The sequence below is a fragment of the Pteropus medius genome, unplaced genomic scaffold (genome assembly GCF_902729225.1).
Source record: "Pteropus medius unplaced genomic scaffold, Ma_sr-lr_union100, whole genome shotgun sequence".
NCBI lineage: Eukaryota > Metazoa > Chordata > Mammalia > Chiroptera > Pteropodidae > Pteropus > Pteropus medius.
The window spans coordinates 1,873,884-1,896,706 of record NW_024344374.1 but is presented as its reverse complement, the minus strand read 5'-3'; the positions used below and the strand labels follow the sequence as shown (position 1 = coordinate 1,896,706).

The 22,823-nt window shown below is 38.6% G+C and overlaps 1 long non-coding RNA gene and 1 pseudogene across 1 annotated transcript in view; one reads left to right on the top strand and one right to left on the bottom strand.

Moving 5' to 3' along the window:
• Positions 1-22,823, bottom strand: part of LOC120608711 (uncharacterized) — a 472,227-nt gene that overhangs the window by 418,128 nt on the left and 31,276 nt on the right. The window lies entirely within an intron of this gene.
• LOC120608790 (uncharacterized) lies at positions 20,503-20,621 on the top strand (annotated as a pseudogene).

The following is a 22,823-nucleotide window of genomic DNA, read 5'->3' as shown; positions in this document are numbered from 1 at the left end:
AAACCCAGAGGACTACATTAGAAAAGGGTTTTTTATTATTTTCTCCTCATGCTATTCATAACCTTCTGATTTTACAGCAGTGCTCAGAAAAGGAGAAAATAATCAGTCACAATTCTATTTTATTAAAGTCTTTTCCTCCAAATCCCTATCAATTTAAAGAAATAAGGAAAAGTATACTGTCTTCTTTGCTATAGTACCTGCTAGCAAATACACACACACACACACACACACACACACACACACACACACACGGTTGATTCGCAGCTGCCTGGTCCCTTGGGTATTTGAGCTTGAAGATCAGACAACATATAAGAATTCAGCCATGACTCAAAATGGAAACAAAGAAGACCATTCTTAGCAAACCCGGCAATGTGAAATGAAAAACCACAGGCTGTAGGCTAGAGCCCCCTAGCACGCTTACCCACACCATTGTCCTTGAGGGCACTACTGTTAAATACATATGACAGCCAAAGAGATGAGGAGAATAGTTTCCAGAAAGCAATGATTGGATCTCCCTTTTCATGAGGTAGAATAGGCAGGACTATGTAAGCCTCTAAGTAGCACTTGAGAACAGGTCCTGTAAGGCAGCATTGTCTCCCTCTCATATGGCGCCTGAAGAACATATTATATTATATAACCTTTCTCCAAGCTTGCCGTGCTCTGACTGAGACCCTCTTCCTTTAGAAGCCTGCTAATAACAACTTGTGGATGACAATCTTCATCTTAACAAGCCGGATTAGTTAGTTTAAAGCAATGAACTGAGGCCATTTGTGCAGATGCTAATCAAAAAAGAAAAAGAAAAAAAATTATAAAAGACCCGTGTGCCTCCATCTCTTGTAAGCACAGTATAGATAAAGAGGAGAGTGTTCCAGGGACACATCTGTGAGCTGACCTCTCGGGTGCACGAAGGTCTTCGGGGGCTGCGAGGTTATAAAGGGAGGGGATAGGGTTTGTATCAGGCCAGTAGCAGACAACAGTGGCTCTCGGAAAGGCCAGTTATCAGGAAACTGTCTGGAGCTTTTTTCTTGGAAACTGTTCTTTAGTTGATTCCCGTGAGGTCTTTGCTTTTTCATAGACACGTCCTAGCTCTTAACACGGAGCCTGGCACATCATAGAGGTACACATTCAGTGTTTGAAGGACGGAGGGATGGCTGCTGGAGGAATAGATATACAATGATAGATTTTAAAATGTCAAAAACAAACAAATCTCACCAATATTTAATCGTCCTCTCTTTCCTCTCCACACCAAGAACATACAATTGAATTAAATGCAATAGCACATTTAGAAATATACTCTATGTCTTCAGAGATCAATGGCCAGATTGATTATTAACATTCAACCGTGACTGGCACTTGAAAAGCTACTCAGCTGATGATTCAGACTTAAAATATTGTGGAAAATTTAAACCCATTAAAAAAAATAATCTGTCATTTCATCAACTTTTCTGACAGGTCACTTTTTTCTATGCCACAACTAAGAAACTGGCTCATAAGGGATGTTTAGTTTCCTTTAAAATATTCTGAGAATAACATAATATACACTCTATTTCATATTGGATCTTAGTGCGTAATCGATGTGAGAGAGAAAAACAAATTGTGACAGAGAACACTAGCTCTCACATTCCAGAGAGTGTAATACACATGCACACACACACACATCCCTCACATGTTGTGTTTTAGGAATGCTGTAAGCTAAATGTTTGCTGAAATGCTAACCTCCTAAGAAGCTCAAGACATCCTGCCGAGATCACTCACTTAGAAGACATTCAACTGTCCTACATGTTAGAGAAGGAGAAGTTTGAGAATTGGAATTATTCTTTTAGAGTAAGCATAAACATTGCCTCTCTGGGCAACCTTCACCTCGAACACTCATCGCAAAAAATATTTTTTATAAGAAGATTGTAGTCTACCTCAAAAAGATACAGCTATAACTCTAAAATGTTCTTCCTATAATTTACTGATATTTCAAATCAAAAAGATTAAGCTCTTATACATATTCAGCCCATATTGCCTCTCAGCCACAGAAATTTTTTTTTTTTGGTTTACTGCCAACGATTGTCTCATTTTCTCATGTTCCTGTCACCTAGAACTGAGGAATGAGATTTTCTGGTGTTGCTACTCCCAATAAGTTTTAGAACAGCATTCATTTCAGACCTCGCCTAACTCCCTGGCATGCTCCAAGCCCAGGCAGGACAGTCAGACCCTCTCTTTCACAGGAGTGTCATTATTGCCAACCTCTTCTAGAATGCACCCTCAAAAATTGACTAGAATATATTGCTGTGATTGATGAGTTCAATGGGCCTACAGAGAAAACCTACAGCACACAATACACTTTGCAAGGCACTGGGGGACTACGAAAATGAGTCAGCACCTCTTGTCCATAAGGAGTTTACAATCGAGCTGGGACAGTTAAGACGAGAGAGACTACTACTAATAGTTATAAGGCAAGACAACACAGCGCCACAAAAGAAGTATAATGGAAGTACTAGGCATAGTCAGAGGAGGGTTCATAAAAGGCTTTATGTAAAATTTAAATGATGAGCCTTGAAGAGTTATATGTAAGATTTCAACAGACTGGGACATGGACAAGGATATTCCAAATCTGGGAAACGATGTGAACACTGATGCAGAAAAGTGTCAAGGACCAGTTTGGGCACACTGAAGACCTGTTTGTCTAAAAAAGGGGAAAGTAGAGGGAAATTTAGATGGGGGTCATATCAAAAGAGGTAGTATTTGGTCTCAGGAGCATTTGAAAGCTGCTCGCCATTTTTGAGCAGAGTAGCATGACAACTGGAAACTGCAGCCTCACTAGGCTCACAAAACACCTTGCTTTCTGAAATTCCCAAAGACAACCCAAGCAACAGTCTGAGGGCCCATTAACAACTGGAATTGGGGGGCACCCAATTTGCATGAAGCACCCTAATTTGCATGATGCATACTTTCTGAAAGTATCAACTTTAAGAGCCAAAACAGCAAATTGTAAAACCCATCCTATTCTGTATGTCGTTAGAAATAAACATTTCTATTTCAATATTTGGCATTATGACAAGACCTAAGAGGAACTAGAGAGATAATTAATAAGAGCATGAGGGGAAAGTGCAATTAAAAATGGCAAAGACTACTCCATAAATAAGTGCTTCATACTGAGAAAGATTATTACTGCGATCTCCAGCTTCAAACCTGAAATCAAGTCACACTGAATGGATAATTTGAGTATTATTAGAGGGAAAAAAGCCGTCATGGTTCCTAGCCTCTAAATTACAGGAGAAACAAGATTTTATTCTGACCTCACCTTTCTGTCAGTTTAAATCAACAAAATAATCACAGCTTAGTCCCAGTTGGCATAACTCTCCATAACCTCAAGTTTTAATGTTGTCCTTCACTTCTTTAACCAGAAGAGGAAGTCCGATTGAGAATGCCTCAAGAAGAGTCTTTTCCAGAGCACTTTAAAAAAAAAAGTTTCCTAGGAAACAAGAAAGACAAACTCCCTTTATCTGAATAAAGGCCTTTGTCAATAATAAAAACTAGCTAGAGCAAATTTGAAAGCTCAAGCCTTACCAGGGCTAGAGATTTCTGGACCTCTGGCCCAGTTTGCAGAGCCTGCTTAAAGATGTTTTCCATCTAAAAAGTAGTCCACGTGTTTGTCACTCATAGGAGAACTTTTGGCTTCTGCCTTTTTGAATAGATGATTCAAAACTGAATCATTTCCTGCCATTTAATTTCATATCTGAATGCAAAGTATAAAAAGATAAAGTCACAGGCACACGGATCTATCTCCAGAAAGTGATCACACTTTCTGGGCTACCATAAGTGGAGATTTAATTGGCACAGTAGGTTTGGCTATTGTTGCAACATGGAAATAAATTATTTTAAAAATGTCCAATGACCACAGCCAGCTCAGCAGGCACAGTACTCAGAAAAAAATTTTGACTTCCAATTATTGCTCAAGGTAGAAACAATGGCTTATACTAATTTCAAATGGTCAGAAATAGCTTCACTATTTTATAATCATCATCATCACTATCATCAGAATCATCATTACCCTGCCTTATATTTGTCCAGTAATCTTAAAAAGGGACAATGACCAGAGGGGAAAACTATTGTCCATGTTCTCTTTACCTTTGGTTAAGGAGGTCCACTGAAATAAAAATGGGATGAGCAGCCCATTCTTGCTCAAAATATTTGAATCACCTTCAAGTTAGGGGTTAGCAAATTATACCCACAGTCCAAATCTAGCTTGCTGCCTGTGTTTATAAATAAAGCTTTATTGGAACAGAGCCATGCTCATTCATTCACGTACTGTCTATGGCTGCTTTTGTACTATAATGACAGAGTTCAATAGTTAATGACAGACATTTGGCCTGCAAAGCTTAAAATATTTACTAGCTAGCCCCTCACTTTACCAATCCCCGCTTAAAGTCGCCGTCGTCATCATCCCTTTCATTTGCAGAAGGTGCGGGGTGTTGGAGGGTTTTACACACATTATGTGATAACATCTTTCTGATACATAAAAATGGAAGCAACTGCAGTGCCCAGAGACACCTCAAATCAGTGTCACTTCTCCATAGCAGATTCGGACTTGGCACTGCCCTCATTGTGGGACACCTGGGATAAGGATATCACTTTGTGTATGGAGAGTGAGGGCTAGTGCTCCGGGTTTTCAGCAAGAACAAGAGGCAGTGGGCTTCACCCATTGAATTGGGTGACTCATCAGGAAATGATGGGGAGGATTGTTAAACTTGGAAATTGCTTATTAAACCACTGTGTGTTAATACATTTATAACTGTACATATTCCCATCCATCTGGAGTGGAAATATGTAAATGAGAAACAAAAGTTAAGAACATTTTGGAATGCTGGAAACTGCAGTAGCAGGATAAATACATTGGAAATAGTTTAGAGTTTAAACTCAAACCTGAGTTCAAATCCAGACACCCATCAGCTATCTATCTTCAGGCAAATTTCTTCCTTCTCTAAGCTTCAATTTCTTTATCTGCAAAATGGAAATGCTAATAGGTAACACCTACTTTTCAGGGATGTTGTAAGAATTAAATGAGATAATGGCTGAATAGTGCAGCAAATGCTCAAGAAATGCAAAGATAATGACCATTACTGTTTCTGGCTTCAAATAAGAAGGCAGCAGAGTTCCTTCCTAAGGAAGGCTGATTTTAATGTCCTTAATAAATAGGGCTCATACTCTCAAAATGATTTAATTCTGTATTCCACTTCTTTTAATAATTTGCTTAAAAATATTATTGTATTTTAACATTGTTTCTACTCTCAAAACTTTTTCAAATAAACTCAACATCTCTGTGTAAAGTGTGATAGAAGTGTCAGGTATTTGCCCATTTTACAGTTGAGGCAAGTAAAGTTATACTTAGATTCCTATAATGAGTGAAGCTGAGACCCTGTCTCTCCTCTTCATGGTCCAGAGCACTTAGTACCACCTGACATAATAGTCTTAAAAGTCAACCCCAACATCTGGGGTAGGCAGAGATCTCAATTAGAAAGCTACAGTGGAAGCGATGAGAGCAAGGGCAGAAGACACTGGGAAAGAAAGCAACACACTCATAAAAGCAAGACTCTAACAGAAGGATGATGCTTCTGAATTCAGACAAATCCAGTATGCCTCATAAAGGACCATGTCTACACTTCTATATTGCTTACTATCCGAAGCTAAGCCAGAGGGATGTACATAGTGAGATCTTTGTCTCATTTCAGGAAGGATACAGGATAAAGATTCTGTGCCAGTAATCTTCCTTGGATTAATGGTTTCTCTTTTATCTGCTGTATTTTTGCTCAGATGTCTTTTCTCTGAATGAGTCAGAGGAATGCAAATGCTGGGTGCAGTCCGCCTGAAACATTTAAATCTAGTTTTGCAATGTTTTCAGGTTTGGAGGGGAAAATTATATATACACGTACACACACACACACACACACACACACACACACACACACACCCATATGATGAAGGAATGGTCGATGAGAATTACAGATATATCAGCCAGCAATACAAAAACGTGGTATTTCAATTTGACAACAAACTCATTTTTCTTTTTCATTTCTTTGTTTCTCCAGATCAACATTTAGATGCTTGATGTGAGTGGAAGGAATCTGCAACATTCTTTTGTGAGACTCGGAATCTCATCAAGAATGTATCTGAATACATGGAAAACTGATTTTATTTTGGCTCCTAAATGACAAGCCTTCATTATGCAATGAGCATACCCCTGGAGAAAGCATTCTCTACACACTGATAGAGATGGTAGGATAGGTTGGGCAGCTGGGCATGATTTCTGTGCATTTTCCTGATCCCTCCTTTTATTGATTTATTCTGGACTCTTTATTTTCATATTCAGTCATAGACTTGCAGGCAGTGTCTCACTATTGTAACTAAGAGGGCTTACTCTTAAAGGAAATCTGAATGGCATTAATATTCAAATCCTCTGGCTTGGTGTGCAGTGGCCTGATGGAGCTTGCACAGAGCTCCTATGCTGCGAGGGAACAAATCTTGGGAAATGCAGCTGAGTAAATTGGGATTTAGCTTCCGTCCCTATGTGCAGTCCTTAACACGAAACCCTTATATTGAAAGGTCTCTTCCAAAGGCTTTTATTTCTGCAAGAAAGAGTTCTTACCATGTGAACCCAAGGACAGAGGGAGGCTTTCTTATTTTCCTTTCCACCTCATGTGAAAGAATAATCTCATGCCTTCAGGACAAAGGCTTCTTTAAAAACAAAGTGAAATGCTTTCAACATCTATGAACATCTCCCAGTGTCAATGAGATTGCTAGTCACAGACGAAACAGGGAGAAAAAAATGTTGGGCACGAACAATTGGTCAATAAGGCACTACCCTCAAAAACCAGAAAGCCAGAATTTGAAATGTGAAACATCTCCCATTCCTATCAAATTAAGATTGATGAGTTCCCAGAGATGTTCAACTTCCTTTGACTTTACTTCAATGATTTATAACCCTTCTCCATGTCATGGTTTCTGAATTTTCTCCAAGCATGCATCTGAACTAAAGGCTTTGTAAGGCTTAACACAGAGCACAAAATCATACTTCTTTTTCTCAAAATATTTCCATAAATTGTTCTATGAAATTCAATTCAACATTCACTAAGTACCTAGACTGTGCCAGGCACTGTGCCTGGAAGTGGGGCACAAAGATTAAATGAGACAAGGTCCCTGCCCTCAAAAAGCTCATGTCTAGAAGAGACAGAGTAACCAACACCTGACACGTAATACAACAAATGCTAGCGCAAAGATAAGTAAAGAGGAGGGACCACTCCAAACGGTATCAATTTACAAAAAAAAAAAAAAAGATTAAAAAAAAAGGGTACTTGAGTTGAGGCTTAAAGATATTAACCATTGGAGAGATGAACAAAAGAAAAATAGATCTTTAAAGCGAGGTCACAATCTCTAGACAAGCAAATAAATACACTTTGAAATGCAACTCCCTCTACCACCAGGAACACAAAAACATGTTGCCTTCGCCAAGTGAGATTTGTTGGGTTTCTATTATCCATGCTCCCTCTTGATCAAGAATTGATTTATGTCACCCAAGGGCCTACCTCGGAAAGTTATATGTTATGAGAAAGATCAGATTTCAGTCTCTCCAAGTGAGATTTTAGTAGACCCAGCCTCTGCCCAGCAGTCAATGCTCCAACTCATTCTCTCTCCAGAAAACCACCAAAAGGATAAAATTATCTGAGGTCTCTCGCAGCTGGAGCCATGACTGCAAGTCCTCTCTGGACCCCCATTCAGTCTGTTGATAGACTATCATTGTAGTTATCATGAGTTTCTTGTCAAATTAAAATACCACATTTTTGCATTGCTGGCTGATATATCTGTAAGTCTCATATGCCGTTCCTTCATCATGTGTGTGCATGCGTGTGAGCGTGCATGCATGTGTGTGTGTGTGTGTGTGTGTGTGTGTGTGTGATTTTTTCCCTCCAAATCTGCAAAGAAGCAGGACAGGGAACTTGAGTTACAGGCAGGAGAAGCCCTTTCTCAAAGAGGTCCAACCAACATTTCTGCCTAGTGTGGGATACATCCTGGCTGGTACAAGAATGCAAACCATACTGTGGAATAACTAGCCATCTATATTCCCTTGCATGAACTCCAAGTGCTTCTGTCAACCTCTGTGTGTTCTCTAGAAATGAATGATGATCAAGAGCTCCCAAATATATATTAGAATACATAGAATATTCTCTATATATTAGAATCCCAGTTTCAGTAGCTACAACTTACCCACTGAGTCTTCTTAGTGACCACGTTTGGTTCACCAAAATGCCTTGCTTTCTTGACACCTAAATTCAAACCATCATCTACAGTACAAAGAGAGAGATTTTACATCTTTAGACATATCCCAGAAGACCGAATTACCTTTCTCTAGCCAGAGGAGCATATTGCTGAGGCGGGATTTTAGAATGCTCATTTAAATGAGATGGAAGTTAATTTACTCTCTTAAATGATATTGAGGATCTGGATGGCACAGTGTGAAAAATGACTAAGTCCACTCATGCATCAGACAGGATAATTCTGGCCAAGTTGGTGCTGACAGCATTAAAAAACAGTGATGGAAGAGTCTGGCCTTGTTGTTGTCATTTTAATTGTCACAGTGAGTGACGAAAAATGCATTTCTTTCTCCGGCATACTTATCTCTCGGCTTTGTAATACCTTAACTGGGCCCGTGTCACTTGAGCGTGTGATAAAAAATAAATAAATAAAAAGAAGAGTGTGTGAACATGTGAGAGAAAGAATGAGTGGGAAGAGGAAGGGAGGACAAGAAAAGGGATGAGAAGGAGAGAGACAAAGAAAGACACAAAAAGAGACAGGTGATAGAATGAGAGAAAGACAGTGAAACAAAGCAGAGAGAGAAAATGATAGACAAACAAGGATTATTTTAGATGGCTTTCCCTGAATATCAAAGAGTGCTGTTAGTAATCACATGGAAGAGGCTAGTTTTTGCAAATCAAAAAACCTGCAATGTTTCCAAGATCCACTCTGAGTTTTCAGGCAAGACAGCCCAGAATTTCTTGTTAAAAGCTTAAGGGCTCAATTTATGCTAAGCATTCAAGGAAATGTCTCATCCAAACAGGATATCGTTTTTCATTTTAAAGAAGCAAACCGATCTCAGAGCATAAATGTTATTATTCACAGTCGCAAAGGAAAATGGCATTTACTTTCTCTTCCTCCATAGGGAGGGAAGGAGGAGGCTCTCCCTTTTGGGAGGCCGGAAGACAGCTCAGAAATCCTGTCTCTACTCCTTGAAAGAAATACATTTATTTCTCTCGACCCCAGTAGGTAAGTCTACAAGGCTCCTCCATGGCATCCTTTGCTTTCATGGGTCAGTGTACAGCATGAGCATGTTGCTTTTCAACATATGTTTGGGGGAAAAAATCAAAGTTAATTTCAGTGTGTGAAAAGCTAGCAGATTCCATTAGTGATTGCGACTTCACTTCAAAGTGATAAGGCTGCTGGATGGAGGTTCTCAGAACCGAATGTCCAAAAGGGAATTTATGATGTAGAACTTCAGTTTTATCAACCGTAGGCTTCAACACATGTACAAAAGAGGAAATACATATTTTTCCTCTAGCTGAAATTTTAAAGTTAACCCAGTGAACCAGTGTGCATTCTTTTCTCATCCCCACCGCCATTACTTCTCCTCTTCAAAACATGTTAGAGCCGGGGAAAGGGTCATTGGGATCATCGTTTCTGGTGTGCACACTGAGGGATCTGAAAGAATGCACATGGCATGAACTCACGCTGCCTCTTCTACAGATGACCACAGCAAAATCCCAGAAGCAATTCGAATGGGACTAGACCACAGCCCAATTCTCTTTGTCCTTATAACATCTATACCTGGCAGTATTCTTAAGTATTTTGGTCCCAAACCCCATGAAGTCATCTCACATCTTTATGGAAAGCAATCCCAACTAGAACTTTGAAAAGGATACGGTCAATAATACTTAATCGTTGTCACTCCATTCCATTCCATGAATGTACATAGACTACTCATATGTCCAAAGAAAAAATTCTAGCACACTTTACTAGGAAGTTTGTCATAAAACAACATTTGGTGTTTCCACCTATAAAACTGGGTGGTCTCCATTTAATAATATGTAATTTTCTTTACAAGATTTACATTACTAAGTATATGAAGAGTTAATAGCTGGGCCCACCAGTTTCATTTAAAAAAAAAGAAAGAAAGAAAAGAAAAGAAACAAGTCAGGATTTGTGCCAGTTTAACATGATCTCAGGCAGAATAATAATATTCTTCCCTGCTCCGGGTCCAGGAAAAGGAAAACAGAGCCACTGAGAATGATACTGGAACCACTCCTTGTTTGATTTGGCCACAAGCTCCTCTACAGCTATTGTTTGCTGTGTGTTCTTCAGGCACAAGTTGCTATGGCCAGTGGAAGAAAATACAAAGACACAAAGTGAAACAAAAGATAACGAATGTATACTGAATGCCTACTATGTGTCAGGCATGACTGATTATCTCTTTCAAGCCTCATAATGACCTTATGAGATAGGTATTCTAATACCCATTTTATAGACGATGAAACTGAGTCTCTAAGATTTACCCATGATCTGATAGCTGGGAGGCGGTGGAACTGAGAATAAACTCAGACCCATCCTATCTTACTCCAAAGCCCTCGTTCCAGAAGACTCTAGAGCAATGGTTTTCAAATTATGTTCCAGTGTTTGAGAGGTTCCTCAAATGTTTGATTGCAATTTTAAAATATATTTTAAAATATTTTAAAACTATAATTTAAAAAAACAGGTACATTCAAATGTTATATACTCAATGTTAACCTTTTGGAGACTACCGATATTAGCTAGTTTTCTGTGGCTGACTTTATGATAGAACGTGTTTATATAATTTAACATTTAAAATACACATATATGCTACTAAAATTCTGTTTTTATCAATTTCATATATTGAATTTTGCATAGAATTTGCATAAGTTAACAAATCGATTTGAAAATCACTGCTCTAGGGCATGCATTCTCAACGAGGATGGGGGGTGTCTGGCGACCTGGGGTGAGGGGAGGATATTACTCCCAAGGGAATGAAATTTGGTTCTTGAGGGTTAAAAAATCTTAGATATTACATATTACAATGGTTTGTCCCATACTCCAAAGATCACAGTGCATAAACAGGTATCCAGTATTTATGTGGTATTAAAATATCATAGGGAGAGGGGGATTAGGGAAAAATTTCTGAAAAGGCTTTTTATGGAGAAGATAATGAAAAAAAGAGATTGAGAAACACTGCTCTAGGGTATTAAGAATTTCAGAGTTTGAAATGGAGAATAGGGATAGCTTGGTCCTCATTCAGCCTGAGAAGCCCACCTAACGTGAACTGCAACCCTGTGGGGAGTTCTCCTTAGACAATAAGCCTGGCTTGTGAGCAACCTGAGGATTTTCTGTCTGCAAAAGGCTTGTCGAAGCTCCAATCCCTTTGCTTCTGAGAGAAGACTTAGCAACCTGAGCCATCACCCTCATTTTACAGAAGGAAAATCTGCTGTCTAGAGCAGCAAAGGGTTTGCACAAGGACACAGAACTGTTTGTGGCAGTCAGAACTTAAATGCGGAACAGCACCCTGCACAGGGGAGGTGCTCAAAACGTGTTTTGTCAAATGAATGACTGAAGGAACGAATGACTTTAATTTAACCAAGAGATTTCACTGAAAAGATAAGATATAAATATTTTTAAACCAATTGTACACCGACTGCCTATTCCACATCACCAATCGACAAGGGGAAAGAACAAAAGAAATCCACAACCTAAACGTCCCCAGTGGTCGGAGACCACTAGGAGTCACTTTCCACCTCCTAGACCCAGCTAAAATGGAACCATGTCCAGAGACAAAGCAAGTGAGTTCTTCCTCTAGCTGACCCTACTGCATATCTTTCCTTTGTTTGTTTTTCTTTCTTTAAAGCTTTTACAATACTCCTTGTGTAGTACCATCTGCTGAAGCGGGATGAACAGGTAGCTTTAAAATGATGATAGCTCTGGGAAATGATAATCACTAGGTCATAGAAAGCTGCACTGCAGTGTATAAATAAGATAAGTAAAAGTGCTGAGGACTGCATGTTTGCTTTAATAAAATGTGTTTTCCCTTTTTGTGGTGAATGCCTTTCTCAAATGCCTGGGGAGAGAAGCTGAACTATAGACCAGAAACAGGCAGACGGTTCCAGAAACTGGCAATGAGGGTGGGATCAGAGGAGAGAGGGATGAAATATTACTTACTGAGACACAAAAGGAAAAGAGCTGGACCAGAGCCTTTGTGTGGAATTGCTGAAGCAATGGAATGAGATCAGAACTTCCAGGTCCAATTCCAAAGCTCCCTTTGGTAGAGGCAACATGCTGCAGTGAAAAGAGCAAGGGCTTGGGTTACAGCACAGCGCTCCACTATGTGACCTTGGGAAACTCAATCTCTCCGAATCTTGATTATCTCAGATGTGAAAAGGGGATAATATCTTGCAGGAATATCATAAGGTTTAAATTAGAGTATGTATGTAGAGCACCAGTCGTAATTCCTGATCTATCTTTGATGTGCAATAAATGGTAGTAACGATGATGAGGATGCAGATGCTCGAGATGATGATAGTGGTGATGGTGATGATCCGCAGGCCTTTTCCAGAAAGTAGCTACATGTATGCACTGAGTGCTGAAAATCCTCAGCAGCTTAGAAGCTACCCTGTGCAACATGCCATTGGAAATTAAAATTCATAGAGCAAGAATCTCCTTTGCAAAATATTTCAATGAGCAAGGACCAAGTCTTAAAAACACAAGCAGCTTCTGAATTTGTACAACTATATCATCTTACTTGGGCTTCCTGCAAATACAAAGCATTTTCACTGACATTGTCTCACTTTGTCCCTTGCCAGCAACGTAAGGTTGCCAAGGCAGGTATAAGATGCCTATTTGACAGATGAGAAAAGCTGAGGTCTCAGGTTTTAGTCATTTCATTACTAGCCCAGTGTTGCAGAGAATTGTTACCCAGAGCAAAAGCCTAGCTGTCTGCTCCCTATCCTAATGGTACACTATGCTGACTACTTAAAAATTCCCACCTGGAAAGAAACATGGAACTCATGCAGGTCAGATACAATTGTGCCCTCTCTGCATCCTGATCTATCCTCCACATGATCCCTTCCATTTGAGTCAGCACGGTGTTCTCTTTAGTCATCTACTTAGCTCTGCATCCTCCACTCCTGACCCAAAGTAGAAAATCCAGGAGAGACTAATGAAAGAATCCTTCCTTTTGAGAATCAATAAAGTGAGATGTCAGATACATAAACAGCGTCACCTGACCGTTGTACTATCACCAGGGGAGCAAGACTGAGAAAGCTCTGGAGGGCTTTGCTGTACCCCAGTGGACAGAACAGAGCTAACTTCAGTCTGCAAGACGTCAACCCAGCTGGGGATGCTCTTTCTCCAACTTCACACACCACTCCGAGCATATGAATGATGTATCCCCCTCCTAGCAAGCCTATGAGGAAAATGGGTCAGCATCCTTTCTTCAATTAGGAAAACTAAAGAATCACAAATCGGGCACTTATTAGTTAGAAAGCCGGGTCATAAACATAGATTTACTCACTCCACTCCCATCTTCTTTGAACTGTAGCAGATTTCTGCCTGTATCAATTAGAAATCTTTTGGTGGCAAATGGCAGAAAATCCAATTCAAATCTCCTTTTAAAAGGGGAGGAGGCGCTCTCTTCTCTCTCTCTCTCTCTCTCTCTCTCTCTCTCTCTCTGTCTCTGTCTCTCTGTCTCTACACACACACACACACACACACACACACACACACACACTAAATCGTTCAGAAATAAATCTTGATTCAGATCCTAGATTAAAGTCTGAGTTAGCTCCCTCCACCTGGTGGTCCCTTAGCAACTACAGGTTCTAATCTGACCATAGAGGTAGTTCCATTCCTCATATCCTCATAGTGCCATCTTTCATGGGGAAGAGAGCATTTATGTCTGTGTAGTTCCACTGCAGGTGGTGAGCTTCACTCTGATTGGACTAGCTTAAATCATGTGCCTATTCCCGAACCAATAATAATGGGCAGAGGGGATACTTTGGTTAGTTTAGGCTAATCACAGCCCTCCACTAGAGTCAGTGAGATCAATCCCATTCAGTCCACATGAATGACTATGGTGGAGAGGTATTTTCTCAAAGGAAATTTAAGGTGCTGTTATCAGAAAGGAGAGGAAGTGAAAACTTGACAGGAACCCCACAATGATGTGCCATTTTTTACTCTACAGATATTCTTTAAATTCCTACTGTGTGCCAATTGCACTTCCAGGCAGGAGAAAAATTTTTTAAAAGGAAAGACTAATGTCTCTCCTAGCAGAGCTGAGTCCAGCGTATGTGGACCCAATAATGGTAGAGAGCAGGTGCATTCGCTGTTAACAGTATCTTCAACTACTTCCCACTGTAGCCTCTAACTCACCCAAATTGCTCTTCTGTCCAGATATAGTCTGAGCCAGGCTGATAAGAGACATAGCAGAGTAGTGAGTTCAAATTGCTTTCTATGTGTAAGTTAACCAGAATCCTAGAATTGTGTCTCATATAGTAAGAGGGGCAATGCAATGCAGTGGTTAACGCATGGGCTCTAGAGTCTGACTGCTTGAGTATGAATCTTGAATCAGCCACTCCCTAGCTGTGTGACCCTGTGCAAGTTGTTTGACCTACCTGTGCTTCAGATTCTTTACGTATAAAAAGGGAATAATTATAGACATCTAAGGCTATTTTAAGGTCCAATTACTTTTTTTCTATAAGGAGCCAGATAGTAAATATTTTAGGCATTGTGGGCCACGCAGTCTCTGTAGCAACTACTCCACTCTTTTAGTGTGAAAGCAGCCATGGATGATACATGACCAAGTGTGCTTGACTGTGTTCCAATAAAACTTCGTTTATAAAAACAGGTAGCAGGCTAAATTTGCCTGACACCTAGTAAGAGCTCAATATAGTAGCTATTGTTATAAATTCACAGCAAATAGCATTTCATTTTATTTATTCTCTTTCACATACTGTCCTCTAGCAATGGATTCTACCCATCCTTCCTTAACTATGCTGATTATAGATTTATTATTTCATGTATATACACATTAGCTGTTTGTCTTTATTTATTGACTTAGTGACAAAGAAGATCAAGAAAACTCCCCACTTCTCTAATTGGATTACCCTTCAGATGTTTAAACTGTCTTGTCCATGTGACTTAAAGAGGAAACACTCAGCAAAAACCTTGGCATGTTGTACGTGACCCAATGCTGGGGTGATTCATCATAAGTAAAGAATAATAACTTATTATTTGCTATAAATAAGCTTTCAGACTCATTAGTGAATGTTCACTTGCAGACATTTACTCCCATGAAAACAATTTCCTTATGTTACAAGCCACTCCTCAAGTGGTCTCTTCTACAACCACGCTCCAGGTCCAGAAATCACTGCTCAGATTTCATGGTGCTCAGTCATGCTGAGATGTCTCAAGAGACACAAAAACAACACTGGAGTTAAAAGTTAATTCTTCCTGCTGGGTTAATAATTAGGTAAAACCAGTTTGAAGCAAGGGGAAATCAGTATGTCTGGAGTTCAGAATGAATTAGTGAAGAAAGAGGCAAAAAAAAAGGAATTACAGAGTTGGAATATAACTGCCAAAAACTCCACCTTCTGCTAGGTGGGAAAGGGGAAACAAAAAAGAAACCCATTCAGGAATCTTAACTAATAATCAGCAAGGAATTCCCAAACTCAGAATCAAATCTCTGTCTGTGAGGAGGCTTTTTAGCTAATCCAAATGAATAACACTCCTGTTTATGGTAACAGAGACAGAGACTTAAAACAATAAAATATCTCCCCCTCAGCACTTCTGCTGGCAGCCTAACTTACTTTAACTTTATTTTGTACCAAGGCATCTTCTCCTTAATTCAGCATCTTCCCCCAAATTTCTATGACAAAATAGAAACTCTACATCTTATTTGTTCATTTTGTTAGGATGGCTGCAACCCCTAATCGATATGTACCAATCAATATGCACATTACCCAGAATGCCAAATGACAACCCTAGGAAAAATAAGAAGGAAAAGAAAAGCTGACAACTTCTCTGATTATTGGCACAAAAACATAATGCCATGCTTGTCTTTCAATATAGAGGTATGTGAGCCCATTCAAGGCCCATGATTTTGTTATTAGGGAAGGGTATCAGTGGAGATCGGAATATTTTATGTACTTGGGCAAAACTGTATCAATATCACTCAGAATAAAGATGCTCCTATCCATTGTACTGCCCTGTACAGATCTAGACATATACCCAAAGGCACTTAGTATAGTTAGTCCCGAATATACCATGGCCAAAATTAAGTCTGTAAAGAATGAAATGCTACAGAGTCATTGGTCATGCTGCTGATACCATCTGCAGTCTGTTAACCTGGGAGATAGGCACTTAACTAGCTAAACGAACCTTAGCTGTTTTCTAACTTTTTCTCCAAGGAGAACTCCTGGCATCATCCAAACACACACAGAATCTCCCATTCATCCCTTTCCCCAGGACTAAGGTTGAGAATTTTAGTTTGAGGGGCTAAGAAAACACAAAAGTCCCAGTAGCATAGAGAAAACCGCATGGGCTTTGAAGTCAGAGTCAGGTTGAACTTTCAATGCTTCCCTTACTAAGTGTAGGACTCTGGACAAGTTACCACTCTGTTTGCTCACCCGTAAAATAGTAATAATGATTTTGACCTCCTGGTATTGCTGTAAGAATTAGGGAAATGCATGTTAAGTGTTTAATATATATTAAGGACTCAACAGATAAGTTGTTTTCTCCTCAAATAGAAGTTGCATGGGCCTGAAGTCTTTCCAGCCTTACTCTCTACTCCTTCTTATGTTGGTACATCTTTTGGTCATCTCGGGGGCCACAGGAAAGGCCCGGATCCAGAATATAGAAGAAGAAGGAAGAGAAGGAACAAGTAGAATGAGAAGAGAGGGATGACCAATAGCAGAAGCTAATATGGATAGTGCTTACAGAGTACCAGGCATTGTTCTAAATTGTCCATGTATATTAATTCATTCAGTATTCATAGCAACCCTATAAGGAAGGTACCATAATTCTTCCCATTGTACAGATAAGAAAAGTAAGGCACGGAGAGGGGAGTTTGTGATTTGCCCAAGGCTACACAGCTGGTAATTGCCAGAGCCAGGAGGCAGAGTGTGCATTAGTGAGTGCTATAGGATCCAAAGAAGCAACTAGAACTTACTTAAAGACATCAAAGAGCTTTAAGAAGCAGGCACATCTCTTCTTCCTAGAAGCACTAGATCAGAAGTTTAAATATCAAACAGGTAATTTATGGGCTTGAGGATGCTCTCCTGCCATGAAGAATGCAGAAAAGACTGTGCCAGTTTATCAATTAACAAGTAAGCTTGTGCCCACTACAGAGTGTATCCTCAGACCAACTGATTCCAAATCACTGGGGAATCTGAAGAAACTTAGCAGCATGTTGGTTCCTGTCTTCCTTCGTGTGTCCTATTTGGTCTTTAGCATCAGTTAGACATATAGTTGAGTGTTCTTGCTGCTTGAGTGGTACCTTTGAATACTGAAGATGTATGAAAGAGACAGGTCAAGGCATCTTAATTGTCTAATCCTTGAGGGCGGAAATATAGACAGACATCCCGGCCAAAAATAAAGAGGAAGACTTGGTTCAGATATCAAGTACTCCAGGTTCCCTCACAGAGAGGATCTATTGTTGTTGTTGTTATTACAGGTGTAGGATGTTAAAAAGAAGCATATTTCCATTTTTCGGCAATCCCCCAATCTGAAAAGACCCATAGAATTTAATTTAAGCTCTAAGGTTCACAAGCTACAACCAAAATGCTAACTTCTGTACTAAATCAGACAGTACAAATAATATGGATCCAAAAAGTAAAAACAGATTGAAAATAGGAAATTCCAGAGGTGACACAAAAGAAACGTCCTACTACTAGGAGCTGCCAAGGGAGCCTTACAGGAGTTGACCATTAAAGTCCAACTCTTCCTTTTCAGGAATGAGAATAGAATAAATAAAAAGGTGTTTTTTACGGTGTAAGGAAAAGCCAGGATACAAGTCTTCTTATGCGGCATTGGTGGGAATTACTCAGGGGAAAATGGAGGGGAGGGGATGCTGTTAAGTGAAAAGAAGGACTAAAATCAGGCCAGTTTTTCTCCTCTTAACCTCTCAGCCTTCTGTGACCTCTGGGGTCTTCAACAGGTTTAAAATGGACTGTCAGGACATCACTGAGTCAAAGCCTGATACTTGGGATTCATGTATATCTCCAAATTCTTCTCAACACTATAAAATTGCCCCAGGTTAAAGCTTTAGGTAGTCGTGCTGAGGTATCTCAACAGCTTCAATATGACCAAGAGCTATGAAAGCCACAGGAAGCAAACCAGCCACCTAGAAGCTTAGATTCTACGCGATTTGAAACCAATTACTAAGAGCAGCAAAAAAAAGAGGTTTACTTATATGAGTTAAGTGCTACCCACTCTCTCTCTCTCTCTCACCCCATCTATCTCTCTATCTCTCACTTGCTCTGGAGAGAAGCCATGTTGTGAGCAGCTCTATAGAGAGGCCCACGTGGCAAGGAATGGAAGCCTCTTGCCAAAAGCCTCCTGCCAACAGTGAGTGAGCTTAGAAATGTTTTCCAGTCTCAGTCAAATCGTTAGCATTGAGCCTTGTATGACAGCTTGATTGCAACCTCATGAAAGACACAGCCAGAACCATCCATCCAAGTAGCTCCCAAATTCCTGACTCTCAAAATCTGTGAGAGATAATAAATGTTTCTGGTTTTAAATTTAAGTAGTTTTGGTAATTTGTTATTCAACAATAGATAACTAACACAAATACTTGCTAAGTCATATAGCTGAAATATAGTGGTATGTCTGCTTTTCCAAACCTATGTCCTTGCCATTGCACCATTCTGCCAAGTCTATAGTAGTTCTGCACTCCGTGACTAATGGCTTCTGTTATGGTTTTTGAAAGAAACAGAAATCCAATCAAGCTAGCTCAAGTAAAGTGGGGATTAATGAAGGAAACACTAAGCAAAATCATAGACCTCCAAGGATAGGAAACAAATTACAGAGTTTGGCTTTTAACAAGAAGGAATGAGTGTCTAATGACTTACCCTCCAATAAATAACATCCATAAGTGCTAGAAGAAAAAACACAAACCCTTGAGAGCTCCAGGAACTCCAAAAAAAAAAAAAAAAAGCAGGCATATTTTGGAGGGCAGTCAAAAATTGAAGCACAGTGTAAATTCCAGTTTTCTCAGGTATGCCCTGAAGGCAGCCAGAATCATGGCCAAGGTTGCATGGCTGAAATTCCAGAAAATGTCTGCTACTGTTCTGGCTGGAGGTACCAGGTCAAAAAGAGGCCAAGAAAGCTACAAAACCAGAGAGTGAGGGGAGATGCAAGCTTGGGGTGAAGGGGGAGGGACAGGGGGCTTGAAACACCAAATCCTGTGCTTAAACTCAGCCCAAGTTTCTGCCTGATCTCTGAACCATGTAAGAGTGGGTCAAACAGGAAACAGCTACTAGTTAAGGTTTAAAGAACTGAACTTAGGTCTGAAATTCCATACATCATAGACACTACTAGTTAAGGTTTAAAGAACTGAACTTAGGTCTGAAATTCCATTCATCATAGACATTACATTTTTCAGTTTAAGTCAAGACAAGTTGGTTACCTGCTAAAACAAAACATCAACACCCTTTAAAGCAATATAACAAAATCCAGAGGCTCTGCAATAGAGCACAATGTCCATGATAGAATGTAAAATTATTCAACAAATGAAAAAATGTGACTCAATCTTAAAGGGAAGTGAAAACAATTGATGGCTATCTCAAGATGGTCCGTATGTTGAAATTATGAGGAAAGGATTTTAAAATAGCTATTATAAGTATACTCAGTGAGGTCAAGAAAAAGACACTCATAATGAACAATGGACGACACTTCAGCAGAGAAATGCAAAATATAAAAATGAAAGAAATGAAAATTTTAGAACCGAAAAATAGAACTTCTGAAAGAAAAATTTAATGAATGGGCCTAATGGCAAAATAAAGATGAAATAGTTAATTTGAAGATGAATCAATAGAAATCATCTAATTTGAATAAGAGAGATTAAAAAAAAAAAGAAGAACAGAACCTTAGCAACATGTGAAACAACATCAAAATGCCTCACTAAGAGAGAATGGGGTAGGGAAAAATAAATGGAGGAAAAAAAAATACTAGGAACCATGACAAATTTTTGAAAGATAGAAATTTATAGATTAAGGAAGCTCAGAAAACCTCAAACATGATTTATTTGAAGAAATATATGCCTCAGCACATTAGTTAAAGCAGTCAGAGAAAAACCTCACATTATTGTAGGAGAACAATGAAAGAAATTAACAGAGGCTTTTCACCAGAAACCATGAAGACTAGGAGATAGTAGAACACCCTTAAAGTATTAAAAGAAAATAACTGCCCTTTGGCCATGCCACTCTGAACAAGCCTGATCTCATCTGATCTCAGAAGCTAAGCAGGCTCGGGCCTGGTTAGTACTTGGATGGGAGACCACCTAGGAAGACCAGGTGCTGTAGGTATAAAAAAATAAAAAACAAGGGATTGTAAGCTGACAAGGTCCTTGCAATCTGTGAGGTCAACCAAGTGTTGCCTCACTAAGAGAGAAAGAGAGAGAGAGAGAAAGAGAGAGAGAGAGAGAGAGAAGAAATAACTGCCAACCCAGAATTCCAAATTCAGCAAAATAGCCTTCAAGAATAAAAGTGAAATAAAGACATTTTTAGATAATGAAAAAACAAAACAAAACAAAACAGAATTTGTCACCACAAGACCTCTACTAAAACTATGTGAGAATAAATAAATAAACAAATAAACAAAAGTATATCAGATTGGAAATGATACCAGAGAGAGTCTTGGATTTTCAGAAATAAACAGAGTATCATATATAAATAAGTATATGGGTAAATATTACGTTTTATTTTAATTTCTGTAGAATACATATGACTGTTCACAACAAAAAGTATGTTGTCTTGTGGGATTTATAATATATGTAGGGTAATACCTCTGACAACTATAACTTAAAGTATGGTAGGACAGAAAGCAAACAGACCTATGCATTACAATATTACCTCTCTCTATTATTTAAAATTACATAGCCTGTGTAAAGTTAAGAATGTACAGTGCAAACGTTTTTTAAAATGCAAAGAAGTGTAACTTTAATATATGTGCTAAATGGAAATGAAAATGTTAAAATAATCCAAAAGACAGCAGCATAAGGAAGAGAGGAAAAAAATGAGAAGGGTTAAAAAACATACACAAAGAATAAAATGATAGACCTAAATACAATCATATCAATAATTATATTAAATGTTAATGGGCTAAACACTCCAAGTAAAAGGCACATCATCAGAATGGATTTTAAAATATCAAGACACAATTAAATGCTATCCATAAGAAACATATCTTAATTATAAATTAAAAGTTTGAAAGTAAATGAACAGAAAAAGACATACCATCTAAGGAGTGAGCATTGTAAGGCTGAAATGGCTATAATATCAGAAAAAACAGATCTCAAGAGTAGTACCAAAAATAATGAAGAGCATTTCATAATAATAAAAGGGTTGATTAATCAAGAAGGCATAACCATCGTAAATATGCATGTGCCTAATAACAGAGCCTTAAAAAACATGAGTTAAAAATTGACAGGATGAAAGGAAGAACCAGATGATGCTGTTTCAATCAGAGTGGGAGAATTTAACACCTCTCTTTAGCAAATGATAGAAAAACTAAAAAACTAGTAGATAACATAAGATAGAATAACTGGATATATCATTCCTCTCCACCTAATTTGTATATATAGAGCTTTAAACCCAATAACTTTACAATACACATTATTTTCAAGTGCACATGGTAAATTCACCAAGATAAACCAAATGTTAGACCATAATACAAGTTTCAATACTTTCAAAGGATTGAAGTCATACAAAGTATATACTTTGACCACTAAAGAGGAAATTAAAAACCAATAACAATATAGCTAAGATAATCACAAATGTTTAAAAATTGGACAACAGGCTTCTTGATAATTTTTAGGCCAAAGAAGAAATCACAAAAAGGTTGGAAAATATTTGAAACTGAAAGCTAATGAAAGTACAACATATTAATAGGATACAGCTATAACAGTGCTTAGAGTAAAATTATGGTTTTAAATACTTACAGTAGAGAAAGAAAAGGAAAAGGAAAATATCTACAATTAATGACATCAAGAATCTTAAAAAAGAGCAAAATAAACCCAAAGCAGGTAGAAGAAATGAAATAAAATTAAGAGCAAAAAACAGCAAAACAGAAAACAAGCAGTAAATAGAATTATAAAGTCAAAACTTTTTCCTCCGATAAAAATCAACAAAATTCTTAGACCTCTAGCTAGACTTGGAAGGGAAGGTAGAGTGGGGAAGAAGACACAAATGACCAGTATCTGGAATTTAAAAAGGGGTTATAACTACAGATACTACAGATATTTTTAAAAATAAGAAATATTATAAATAATTCTCTATCAAAAAACTTCACAACTTAAATGAAATATATTCTGAAAGTTAACAAATCGCAATCAAGGAAAAAAGTAGATAACCTATTAATAACCTAGTACGCAGCTATCAAAATGAAATTCCTTGTTAAAAATCCTTCCTATTTAATTTTTTTAAAAAAGGAAGGAAGGGAGGGAAAGAGAGAGGGAGGGAGAGAGAGAGAGAAAGAGAAAAAGAGAGAGAGAGAGAAAAGGAAGGGAG